Source organism: Osmerus mordax, chromosome 1 (assembly GCF_038355195.1).
Source record: "Osmerus mordax isolate fOsmMor3 chromosome 1, fOsmMor3.pri, whole genome shotgun sequence".
Taxonomy (NCBI): Eukaryota; Metazoa; Chordata; class Actinopteri; order Osmeriformes; family Osmeridae; genus Osmerus; species Osmerus mordax.
This window is the reverse complement of record NC_090050.1, coordinates 5752007-5765877: the sequence shown is the minus strand read 5'-3', so window position 1 is coordinate 5765877 and position 13871 is coordinate 5752007. Positions and strand designations below refer to the sequence as shown.

General features: G+C 41.4%; 1 pseudogene; it reads right to left on the bottom strand.

Moving 5' to 3' along the window:
• LOC136949921 (putative nuclease HARBI1) overlaps positions 1-1465 on the bottom strand; it is a 32334-nt pseudogene extending 30869 nt beyond the window's left edge.
• Between the last annotated feature and the right edge of the window lie 12406 nt (positions 1466-13871).

Here is a 13871-nt window from a genome sequence, read left to right as displayed (position 1 = left end):
ATGTTCATTAAACAATTATTTATGAATATTGTAAGAGTGAAATGTTTTACTGTACTCTGCAGTGACAAGAAATACAGTGGTGTTGCTGCCACCACCCACTGTCGTCCCACTGTGCCATACAGAGGTAACAGTGAAACTAATAGTCATACGCCAGTATGTATGCCATATGTGGTTGCTGAATATTGATCAAATATGCCATTTACTTTCTCAAGTGGAGGTCCTAGATGATCAGGAAACTGTGTCTGCCTGCTCAAGAGAGCATTTTGGGGGTACACTTTAGAGTTTTTTTTACCACTTGCAACACAGATGGTGAGAGTGTGTGAACGTGTGGCTGTGATTGAAGTGTCTGTAATGACTTTCTACTGGTGGTAGAAGTGCTCATTTCAAATATGACTCAATTGATTAAATTGCTATGGTGTTAAACTCAGCAGGAAGAGGAACTTCTTCCTCCCCCTGAACATAGGGCCTCCACTTCAAGGCAAAGACACGAGGTATAAGCAATGAACCTTGAAACACAGTAGTCAAATGGACACCTTCAACTTTCTCCAAGTGTGCCTTGCAAAGGGACTATGTTCTTTATTTGTTTCAGGTTTGAGCAGACAAACTGAAACAAAACATGTGAGGGCCCTGTAAAAAATAACCCTGGAGCTTGATATAGAGTATAAAAGGTTCGATATAGAGTATAAGAAGCTCTTAATAAAAAAAAAAAGGCTGGAGATAGAAAAACTGGAATATGAGAAGAGATAGTACATGACTGAATTAATGACACTAAACTTAGTTACACTGACATTCTTTTTCAGTGTTCCCAGGAAAGGGAGAACACATTAGTTTTTCTACGTTTTTTTATACCTTTTTGGGGCTTTTTTGTTGTGCCTTTTGAGTCTTTTGTGGGGGTTTTCACCATTACTTTCTTTCAATGTCCTATTTATTCTTTTTGAAAAATGATATAAAAGTGAATGAAACATCCAAATTCAATGAAAGTTGTGAAATTATCATTTATTTAACTTGTGAAGAGCATTGTACAGTACCATGCACATTGTTTCTTTTGGTTTGAAATGTTTTGGTTGAAGGAAACCCAAATTTCTGATATGGAAAATATTTGAAAATGTTTCAAAGCAACCCAAGGACAAAATAAGGGGTTAAGGGGAGACACCCCAGTGAATAGGAATAACATATCAACATGACACTACATAAAAGTACCCGTAGCGAAATAACGCAACGCTATGCATTCAGTCTGTGGGACTGTGAGCGCACGGCTTCGATGTGTCGCATTGGCAACATACGGCTCAAGAAGCTGGCAAAGATACGTAATTCCCTTAGCTGAGAATATATATCTTTCATAAAGATACTCATCAGAGAATGCCAAAGGGATTTGTCGGTCTCTAAATGTTCTGGCTCTTCTGAGCGCACCTCTCACTATCCGTGCACCAAGCTCCACAGGATCTTCTATGAACGGTTACGCCATTATCCTCAAGAAAGAGTTAGTGGGCGGGGCTTTTATACTGGTTGATCTCTGATCTCCAACTTAACCTGCTCCCGACCAGGTTAGGCGTTCAGCATGTGTTACCATGGCGATCTACCCCGGTAACAAGTGATCCACCGTCGTGATACAGATGAAACAAAAGTTCTATACGTCTTCAGTCACTTCTCAAGATGTAAAAACAGCACTGGAACTCAGCAGGGTTGATGCAAAGTGTTTTATTGGTTCTCAGGTAACAAAGATTGAACGTGAGCGTGATCCCGGGATCAGACTGAAGTTTTCTCCGGACAATTTAACTTATATAGTCTTCTCCCCATTGTATGTTAATATGGTAAGATATTTGTTGGTTTCGTAGACATTAGGTAATCTTACAATGCGGATCCCTTGTCTCAGGGGATTCAAAACAGGTACTTTCCTACATAGACACTTCCAATTTAGGCTCTTTCTGACCTTGAACAGCCAGCTGCATTAGGCTTCTGGGCGAAAGGCCACAAATATGTCTCATAAGTCATAGCTGTGCGTCCTGGTCCTTTATGAAAGCATACACATGCTCCTCTCCCCCACTCATCCTTTAATTATTTAAACCTTATTTTTGGGCTTCATGTCTCCTACTATTGTTTAGGAATAACAATAATCAGCAAACAGCTTTGCATCTGGTTTCCTATAATATAACTTGTAATAATATGGTTTCCAATAATATAGCATATACCAAAGAATGATTACAAATATCTTTAAGTCCATAATCATTAACCATCTTCATAATTACAACAGTATGATGTTTTTTCCACAACAATACAGAAAACCCTGGTTTGAAACTGAAGTTACCTCGTTAACGCCAAATCTTTCGTCGATTCGTAGTACAGGCCCCAGCTAACCAACTCCGCTTAGCATACAGGCTTGAGGAGAAGCTCCAGGTGTACGTCAGTGGTCTGCTGCTGAATGTTTAAATCCGGACGTTCGGGTCCAAAGTCTTTCACTCTCTTTTTGTCAACATCTAATCGTCGATTAAACGGTGTTTCACGTAAAGATACCACAGTTTTCAGCAGGGCCGGAGTGGGGCCACTTTTCAGCCTGGGAGTTTCAGGCCCAAGACCGGACCACTTTTTTTTTGTATACCAAACAGGGCCGGATGCAGCCTGCTTTGACTGGGGGTGCAGTGAAATTTTCTGGGGGGTATCATGATTGCAAGATAGGGACTTCCACACGCGCTATGTGCGCTTGCATTAAAATAAACAGCCGTTTTTCAATTGGTAAAACCTTGTCTAGTGATGCCATCACTCCGGACCTGCTCCCATCCATCCTCCCTGACGCATATCATTACGGTAGGGCTGTCTGGCCCAGCTATCGGTAGCCTATCTGAGAAAGCTTTTGGGAAAAGACAGGCTATGGACCCAACCAACTCTATTTGGGAGGGGAGAACTCCCTCACATGGTACAACCCATGCAGAGGCTGCGGTGTCAGAATGCGGAACGTGTGTAGCCTACTTTAAGAGAAGATGCACGGTACATTTCTTATTTTAATTATTTGGTATATAATGTTTTTTGACATGTCTTTTGACATATTTTCATCTCAAAATTTTAAGGGGGGCGGCGCACTAGCGCCCACTATTGACACACTGCCACTGTTTATTAATATTGCATTTTATTGAAGAACCCCCTTTGAAACAAGCTGATTCTAACAACGTTGTCTCTGGCAGTATCTTAAAGGTCCCATGAAAATTTCACTTTAGGAGGTTATTTAAAATCAAAATGAGTTCCCCTAGCCTGCCTTTGGTCCCCCAGTGGCTAGAAATTTTGATAGGTGTAAACCAAGCCCTGGGTATTCTTCTCCGCCTTTGAGAAAATAAAAGGTCAAACGCTCCGATTTGAAAATGTTCCTCTTATGTTGTCATATAGTGTGTCGTTCGTGAACGATTCCTTCATTTTGAACGAATCCTTACATGGACTCGGGAGTAACAAGTTCTCTCAAAGAGTGATTCATTCATTTTTCTCATGGCAGCGCATCGGGACAGTTGTATAGGATCAGTCGAGGAAACAGAAATGATTAGTTAATTTCCCGACTGAGTCTTCGGGTACGAGTCATCGGATCCTTTTTCACATGACCTGCATAGGTTTAGTAGAGGAAAGGAAGACACAGTCGGGAAATGAACAAATCCTTTCGACTTCTTCTACCAGTACTGAGCCTATGCACGTGAAAAACGATCCAAAGACTTGTACCCAGATTCACGGTCGGCAGAGGAACGAATCTTTAACCCGAAGACTCGGTTGGCAGAGGAACGAATCTTTAACCCAAAGACATGGTCGGAAGGGGAACGATTCCTTTGTTCGGGTACGAGTCTTTGGATCATTTTTCACGTGACCTGCATAGGCTCACCCCTGGTAGAGGAAACCGAAACCTAAGAAACCACAACTGTGTCTTCGGATCTGAGTCTTTGGATCATTTTTCACGTGACCTGCATAGGCTCACCCCTGGTAGAGGAAACCGAAACCTAAGAAACCACGACTGTGTCTTCGAATAATTTTTCACGTGATCTGAATACACACACTCCAAAAAGAAAACAGAAAGGATTTGTTTTCATCATTCACTCATGCGTGACTGCTAGGAGTAGCAGTAAGACGTGAAGGATATTCGTTCTTTGATTACAGGTTACATCAATCTTTGATTGAAATGAACAAATGGCTCGAGAAAAGATTTGTTCCTTTTAATGAACAAGATTCAAAGAACCGAGTCCGTAAAACGATCCGAACTTCCCATCACTATCGTCATAAGAGGAATGGTTACCTCCCCTTTCTCTGCTTCCCGCCCAGAGAATTTGGCCCGCCAATAAGAAAATGAGCTACGAGCCGCGAACGCGATATTGTTTTTTCCTCGAGAGACAACATGGCTTGCAAACGACCGAAGCATGGCACTCCCGCCTCTCTCTCTCTCCTCATAGCATTTAAAGCTACAGTCACAGAAATGGCACGTCCAAAGGAAAACTCATTGTGGGACTGCTCGTAGTGGCTGTAATTCTGCACCAAGGCTGAATTTCCGGAAAGAGACTTCAGATACAGTATTAGGGGACCACTAAGGCCTATATAAAAGCATCCAAAAACAGCATGTCATGGGAGGGGGGGGGGGGTTAAATCCACTATCGGAATCGGAACACACTGGGTGTAACCCTGGTACCTAGTCCGTCCTCACAAAAAACACACCACACACACATCAGGAATTAATATTTTCGTTTGGAATCACAGTATATCACTAGTTACCTATGGAAGCAAATCGTGACCAAAATTACACTGCATTTGCAGAAATGCTTTTTCATTTTGAGAATGTGTATGCATTATTTGACTCATAAATGAAATTAGTAATCAATCATCCTATTTGCATTTAAATTTTCTTCTTCAAGAGTGCTCAATCTTTCACTTAATTAAAATGAAAAAGAAATAGACATTTGAGATTTAATTTTCAAAACAAGCCCCAGCAAATAGATACCAAAATTCAATTTGAAATGTAAAATTTGAAAATTAAAATGCATTTGCAGAAATGCAAAATGCACGAAAAAGCATTCTGAGCGGCGCAGCAGAGTGACGTCAGTAGCCGCTCTTCTACAGCTCCCTGCTGACCGAGCTACCCATCTTGTCGGTAGGGGGCGGTGTGCACATCTGCATTGCATTACATTGCAAATGTGCCTTCAACAAAGTATTAAGCAAAGGCTGTGAATACTTAAGTACATGTTATATTTTCTTTTTAAATTTTTTCAAATCTATTAAAACCTGTTTTTACCTTGTCTTACTATGGGGTATTGTGTGTAGAATTTTGCGTAATAAAAAAAAAAATCAATTTTGGTATAAGGCTGTAAATCTGGAAAGAAGTGAATAGTTCTGTGAATACCTTCCGGATGCAATGTTGCATTTCGATTTGAGTTTTGAAATCAAAAGAGCGTGATGGTGATAAGTGTTAATGCAATTGACTTGGGGGTGCTGTTTCACTGCCACATTGAATTTCCAATAATATTGTTTCCTATTTGAAACAATAGGATTGGAGGGGACATAGTAACAAAAAAACGACCCCAACTGCAGCAGCTGCAGGCATACTTCACATTTTCTCCAGAAATTATACACCCTCTCATCTTTAGTACTATATATTATTGGGTGTGCTCAAGCCTTTGGCGAGCACAAACATTGTTCTCTCTCATATATATTTATTCTTTATTCTTTATTTTCCCACACTTAACGATCCCTCAATATTTGGACTACATAGACAACGCCGGTGTCAAAAGGTTTGTCTTGCGATTGCGTTGCTTGTATTTTTATTTACGTTCCGTTGCACGGTTTAGGAGGTTACAAAGTTTTTGTGGCAAAAAGTGCCTTGTGTGTATCCCACGTCACAACGTCAGCACACGTTAGCAACGACTCATAGATACGACGTGCATAGATGGCTAGTAAGACTGTTGCACAGCAAGTATCGTATTGTACTAGCAGCATTATTCATTTGAGTCAGATAACGTCACTGTAACTTTGCGCGGCCATCTTACTGACCGACTCAGTCACAGCAGAGAATGTCTAATATGGTAGACGTAGACGGGCTCTGGTCTCAGTCATGCCTGCAAAATGTTGTGCAGTTGGCTGCAACAACAGCCGAAAGAGGAACCCCGGACTGGTATTTCATTCTATACCAAAAGACTAACGGCTAATTATCCTACTATTGTTATAATGGATAGCATAATAATAGTTGAAGTCGTAGATCTTCTGTAAACCTTCTGTAGGCCTAGTTTCCCTTCCCTTCATGTTCTTCCAATGAGTATAAACACATCTCAGGGCTCGACACATCTCATCCACTTGTCCCGGACAAGTGGATTTTTATGTAGGGCAAGTGGAAGAGAAATGTACTTGCCCCACTGGACAAGTTATACCTCAAACATAATAAAATGCCATGTTACTTAACGTTATGTGCAGTGCCACTCATTATCATAATCTTGGTGAATTCTGCACCAAAAAGGACGAGGAGGACAGCCTTTAAGAGAGAACGCGATTCCCCATTGATTTGTCGCATCAGAATTTTGATTTGGGTCACGAAAGTCTTGAAATTTGAGTGACAATGCGTTGCCCGCATAGTAGGTGGCAGTCATGTCTTGGTTACACTGTTTTGATGTTAGCCTCAGAGTCGGGCACTCACTGGCAGTGTTCACAATGTTGTATTTCACTCCATTCTACACCAAAAACATCAGGGAGGACTGCTTTTTGTAGATACGAGCCTGCCGAAAATAGCCAGAATCTTGGATTTCTTTAACCGAGCCTGTTTCATTTGTCATTTGCCTGAGAAAGCGACCTCCGTTAGCCAGGCTAGTTTTGCCCGTTTCACTAGGTCAGGCTATTTAAAGGTCTCGGACAAGTGACTTTTGTGCGCAAGTGCCTCAAAAAGTTAATGTCAAGCCCTGCATCTGACATTAAAGAACATTGTCCAGATTAATGACAGCTAGCCGTGAGCTAAGTGGCACTAAGATGAGTGCTAGCTAGCCTTTTCATAATCCTGTTAAATTTGCCTGAAAACGCCTAAACAGCATACCCAAAGTAAATTGAAAGCTGTTCTTGAACCATTTGGAGTACATGCATGTAAATGATCTCTTTTGAAAGCTGACACTCTGAAGTTATTTCCCCTGTTGTCAGGACCCCTGTCAGTCCTACTGGTGTTGAGTAATAGAAGCTTGAACACAAGGAAAGTGAAAGTTTCTATTTCCGCCTAGATTTTGTTTTGAAAACAGAGGCCTGAAGAGCCCTAGAGGTGGTAGGTATTAGCTGGAAGACTAAATTGGACCACAGGTGGAAGCCTTATCCAATTCAAATCAAAAGTCAAACATAATACCACAATATATTCATATTTGACACGTTTTTATAAGAGTACATCCAGGTGTTTTCTAAAAGGGCCTTTTGGAGACTCCAAAATTACCCTTTGTAACCAAGGTCAAATACTTAGGATAAAAAGGTATTATTTTTCATAATTGTTATCTCTAATGAAAGGTGGTACTTAGAACTATCATATATAATAGCTAAATCCCTAATTAGTATTACTGAAACACAAAAACTGAAGCATGAACACATTGGAGTGCTTTATCTGATTCCCAGGATTGGCGCACAAAGAACACTGATTCTGTCAACCATATTGCGCAATCGACTTTTATTTTGACGGCTCCACAGACACATACAAATGAGGTATTGGCATTTTCAGCTAGCTGTCAGCTACAAGGCTAACGAGCTAATTTCAGAGCCAGTCGAAGCCAGTTCGAGAAATTAGTTTAGAACGAGTGTGTGTGGGGGGGGGGGCGGGGGGAAGCTCCTATTGGGTCAAACAAGGTCAATCAAAAGGGGAGGGTTCAACGGACATTTTAATGCCTTCATATCGTAAATACTCCGTTGCTAACCGGAGAAAAGAACACTTTTATGTGAACAAGTTGTTTCTTCTGTCGGCTAACTTGCATAATGAAACAAAGGATAATGGCTATTCATGAACGTAAAACATTGTATTTGGACGAATTACTTTACATGGTTAGATACTTTGAACCCTTGGGAATGTACGCAGATCAAGTTTTGATGTGTTGTTTGCTGGGGCCAGTTCTCCGTACTGGAGAAAAACCGAATTAATTGCTCATTGCGTGATAGATAGGTAGCCTATACTTTTTGAGAGGATAGCTTATCTTTTTTTGTGAGGGTGTCATTTACATAATACATTTGTTGAAACCACATCATATGACATTAAAGATGATAAATGAAAATATGAAAGTATAAAAATAAAAAAAAAACATAGGCCTAGCTTACTGTAATAAGCGATAAAACGCGTGGTCACTCCTCTACATTTAATTTGGTCTGCTACTTTTTGCCAGCCCTCTTTCTTGGATTTTGCAGACTTTGAGGTGTTCCCTGGCGTTCTGATAAAATCTTCAAATTCGGAGTAACCTTCGAGCAAGCTGTTGCTCTGTTGGCTCCGTTGCGGAAAAAACTGGGCGCTCATTTTGGCCACAGTGAGCAGCCATAGACTTATGTGAGCAGCCAATAGCAGCGTTGCTGATCAAGGTTTCTACTATCGATACATACCCCCTTTTAGACCAACGTATAACTCAATCCAGCTATACTAATCATAAACAACAAGTGTGTTCGAAGAACCGAATTAGCCAGATCATGATAAGCAAGATGATGTCATCTTGGATGTGTCATTTGATCTCGGATGTAATAAGCGACGTACGGAGAACGGGCCCCTGGACGACACAGAACCTTTGAGGGTAAGTAGAGACGTTTGGCTTTGTAAACAACACCAAAGTGGTGACTGGACAAAGACGTTGACTAAACTTGTTGTTGTGACTCGATCTTGAAATGGTTTACATATCTACAAGCACAAGAATCGTAGCTTTCCAATGATGTATAACATGTGTAGTAGTCAAAAAAATATATTTATTAACATTTAGTGCGTAGTAACAGGGGGAGTAGGGGGCAGTGTTTCGGTCCCGCGGGCGGGCCCGGACGAAAAACAGGCTAGCTGTTAGCCACGTAGCTAACAACTCGCTACCTAGTCAGAGTAAACTACCACCAAAATCATACTTAAAAAAAAAATTATACTTAAATTTCCCATGATTAAATGTAAGTCCTTGGTGGCCAGGTGCCGCACTTTCATGTCATTCCCCCATCCAGCCACAGCATATTGATAAGCATCTGTCAGGAAATGTAGAAGACAATATGGCTATTGATAAACTCTCAACAGTTGATGTGTAGCAGAGAGGCTGACTTGCAACCTCATGCTTTTGAGTTTGAATCTCCATTCAGCCCGTTGTTGTTGGTCAAACATAAAGTAATTTTGCTCTCTTGTTGTCCAACTCTTGATCTTCTACAAATGTACATTTTTATATTATTTTGCCATTTTGTGGAGGAACCCGCATCGCTGCTTGCAGCTATATTTAGGATTCCTCCGTCAGGAGGAACCCTATTGTAATTGTTGCTATTATTAGGGTTCCTCCGGTAGGAGGGAACCAGTGGCGGCTGCTGGTCTTTCAAACAGGGGAAGCTCATTTTCGGCCTACATCATATACATTTTCAGTTCACTGGCTAGTTCACCCCTACGACACTAGCCTAGCCTACTGTATGAATGAATTAACGAACGATCTAACCAAAAAATATTTAAACCCGAAGGAAATATGGGAATTAGGTTCAACTGAAAAAAGGAATGTGATGCATAATTGTATGAAATGTATGATGAAAATTGGCTAGCAATTTCGCCAAGCAAATACCAAGAAATAGGTTGCAGCCGTTTGTCTTTCAACTACAGTTGCAAAATCCGTGACGGGATTGAGCTTGAATAGCTTCGGCGACTTTTTATAGTACAAAATCGCTGTCAATCAAAAGGAGATGCAGTCTTTCGACAGACCCTCCAATCATCACGCGGAAGCCCAGCGTCCAGGCCAGCCCACTCCTCCATTCACCCCCAGAGACGCTGAGGGTCCAGGGCGGGACATAATCGCAGCATTTATCCAATGACCGTATAGTTTCGAAGCACTGAAAAAAACTGTTCAACGCAGCCCCATTGAAGTCCATGGAAGCTGAGCTTCAACAGGGAATTGCACTGTGGCGCTACGGGAATGTATGAGATGGAAATCAGTCAGTCGACCTGCTAATATATGTAGCTGATTCTGAACGAACTCGTCTTCGATATGAACGTGTTATAACGCATTTAAAATGTTAACACAATAGTAAATATTTGAACATGAATTTTTTTAAATGTTAGGGGAAGCTGAGCTTCCCTTGCAGTCTTAAAGAAATCGCCACTGGAGGGAACCTATTGTTTTTGTTAGTATTATTATTATAATTTTTCTTCTCCTTCCACCCCAATATCTAAAAAAGTCCCTGGTCATACATTTTCTAATTTGGCACATTGATACTACATCCAAGTTTGGAAAACTTTAAAAATTCCTCTTCTCTTGAACCAAAGCTCTAACTGACTTGAGATTTTGTAGAGATATGTATCATTGACGTATTTAAAAACGTTGCTTAAGACAGTTGAATCAAATACTAAATGGCTGAAAGGGGTGTATTTATGTAAATGTACACATTGCCTCAATTTCTTTGTGTCAATAAATCAAATATAATTTTGACTGATGGTTTTTCAAACCAATAGGGTTCAAGATGACATCACTCTGAAGTACCACAAACAATTTCACCTTGGTATGTCAAAATATGATTGAATTAGAGCAGTTTCAACTTTTGCTGAATCTAACAACGCTTAGAACACAGGAGAAACATTACATTACATTACATTTAGTCATTTAGCAGACGCTCTTATCCAGAGCGACTTACAGTAAGTACAGGGACATTACCCTGAGGCAAGTAGGATGAAGTGCCTTGCCCAAGGACACAACGTCAGTTGGCATGACCGGGAATCGAACTGGGAACCTTCGGATTACTAGCCCGACTCCCTCACCGCTCAGCCACCTGACTCCCAGAAACAGCTTACTTTATTATACAGTAACTGAACATGACAATATTCCACACTGAGAATGGGCTGAGAATTCAACATAGGTTGAATGGGCTGGGATGGTGACCTGCAAAGTATAAGGTTGTAGGTTCGAATCCAGCCACAATCTTTTGACCTGTCATAATTTTGATTATCTGTTTAGATAATCCTTTATTTGTCCCGCAGTGGGGAAATTGCAGTTTGCAACAGCAGCAGGGTACAGTACAGCACTCAGAGTAACAATTTAAAATATATAAAATATTTTAAATTAAAATAAATAAAATATTGCACATAGAAGTGATTATGGACGTGATTGAGCAGCAGTGTCAGCAGTGTTTGTTGAACAATCTGACGGCAGCAGGAAGGAAGGATCTGCGGAACCTCTCCTTCACACACCGAGGGTGAATCTTGCACTTTTGAGGTTCTTGCTGTTTAATTGTAACTTGTCAAACTACATGCTCTTATTATTCTTCCCTTTGGGACTTATTTGGTTTTCACAATGCATCATGTTTGGGGCTATCTCATTGTTATGATCCGTGACCTATGCACTTTTGTAAAACTCTCTCTTGGAAGTCGCTTTGGATAAAAGCGTCTGCTAAATGCATAAATGTAAATGAATCAGCCTATCGCTGAAGCTGCTCTCCAGAGCGGACAGTGCAGGGGGTGCGACTCGTGATCCAGCATAGATGTCAGTTTTGCCAGGACCCGTCTGTCGCCCACCTCCTGCACTGAGTCCAGAGGACAGCCCAGGACTGAGCTGGACTTCTTGATAACCTTGTCCAGCTTCTTCCTTTCCCTCTCAGTGATGCTGCTGCTCCAGCAGACCACACCATACAGGATGGCTGATGCCACCACTGAATCATAGAAAGTCCTTAGGGGTGCCCCCTGCACTCCAAAGGACCTCAATCTCCTCAGGAGGTAGAGCCTGCTTTGACCTTTCCTGTACAGTACGTCAGTGTGGTGAGTCCAGTCCAGTCTGTGGTTCAGGTTACATTTACATTTAGTCATTTAGCCATTTAGCAGACGCTCTTATCCAGAGCGACTTACGGCAAGTACAGGGACATTCCCCCAAGGCAAGTAGGGTGAAGTGCCTTGCCCAAGGACACAACGTCAGTTGGCATGACCGGGAATCGAACTGGCGACCTTCGGATTACTAGCCCGACTCCCTCACCGCTCAGCCACCTGACTCCCCAGGTTAACACCCAGGTATTTGTAGGACTCCACTCTCTCAATGTCCATTCCCTGGATGTTCACCGGTGGAGGGGGCAGACCGGTGTCTGCGGAAACAGACACCGGTTTTAATAGTTATTTTAATAGTTAAACAGGATGACATTCTGAAATACCATGCACAATTTCATGCAATTTCACCTTGAAATGTCAACCGTTTCTTAACCTTTGTCCCAAAGCTGACAAAAGCTAATGCTCTGCCCTTTCTATTCATAAAATCTCAACAGTTGGTGTGTAGCAGAGAGGATAGAGAGACTGACTTGTAACCGTATGCTCATAAGTTCAAATCCCCATTCAGCCTATTGTTGTTGGCCAAACATGAAGTAGTTTTGCTCTCTTGTTGTCCAACTCTCGATCTTCTACAGTCTACGTTTATAATATTTTGCCATTTCGCGGAGGAACCCGCATCGCTGCTTGCAGCTATATTTATTATTATTATTATAGGCACCCTAACTGATATGCAGATTTTCAGTGTACATGTACAGCTTGAGTCTCTGTAAGGTCAAGAGGTCATGCAGCGAGGCCCCCTCTGAGCAGAATATAGCACACAGCCCAGACAGTTAGGAGACAGTAAGGCAAAACATGTACAAATAGGGCTTATGTGATTAACGACCACTTCACCTGTCTTGTATGTTCTACTGTATCAGTGTACTGACCACTAAAGACCCGTTAAGGAAGTGATTCTGTGCATTCTATGTTTGAACATGTCCCGATACTGTATTTAAGCACTCTTGTACACACTTGTTCACTCATGCTAGCCACTCTGTTGTGGATTGGTGGCATGATCCAACGTCGAGCTAATAAAACCGAGTCAACCCTTTTCTAATTGTCGTGACTCTTTCCGGCCTGCCTGCTGAGAGAGCTCATCCTTACACTAACTCACAGTTTTTAACCCACAGTTTTTACATTACGGCACAAAAGATGTCAAAATCAGCGTCTTGTTTCTGAAACCTTATATTGTTTTCTCTAAGGCTCCGTTGCACTATTCAGGAAATATTTAAGTTTTTGTGGCCAAAACATTTATCATGTACGAAGAAAGATGGAGTGGGGCTGGGGGGGCTTCCTGAGTTGGAGACTCCTTGTCATTCTTCATAACTCATTCTTCATATCTCATTCTTCCTATTTATTTTTTTGTCTCTATTAAAATTAAACTACTCTGTCATCTCTGCCCTTCCATCCATCCCATTCTCCATCTGTTCCGTCCATCCATCCCTCCATCCTCCTGCTACCCATCTGCCCCCCTTTCTTCTCCTTCCTTTGTTTGTCCCTTTAGCTTCTCTAGTTCCCTTCACATTGACACAGTAGTTGAGAAGCTGAAATTCTGGGGCAGAACAACATTGATGTTGATGCTGGTTGAAAGATAGTAAAGTTAAAAAAGGACTATTGTAAAAGCGATATGATACGACACCACATGCAGCTCTTTGTTGCTTGCTAATTGCTTTTCCCCCCTCTTTTACTCTTTCTTTCCTTTGCTCTTTCTTTCCATTGTTGTCATTCCCACCTTTATTTCTTGACTTTCAATGTCCTTTTGCTATTTCTATCTATGTCTCTCTTCAACCATCTTTTCAGAGACCTCGGCAGAATGACTGTTTAATGAGCTTGCTTGAACACACAACACACACACTAATAAACACACACACATATACATGGCAGATGCTGACGGATGGTCATTAGCTCACTTGACAGA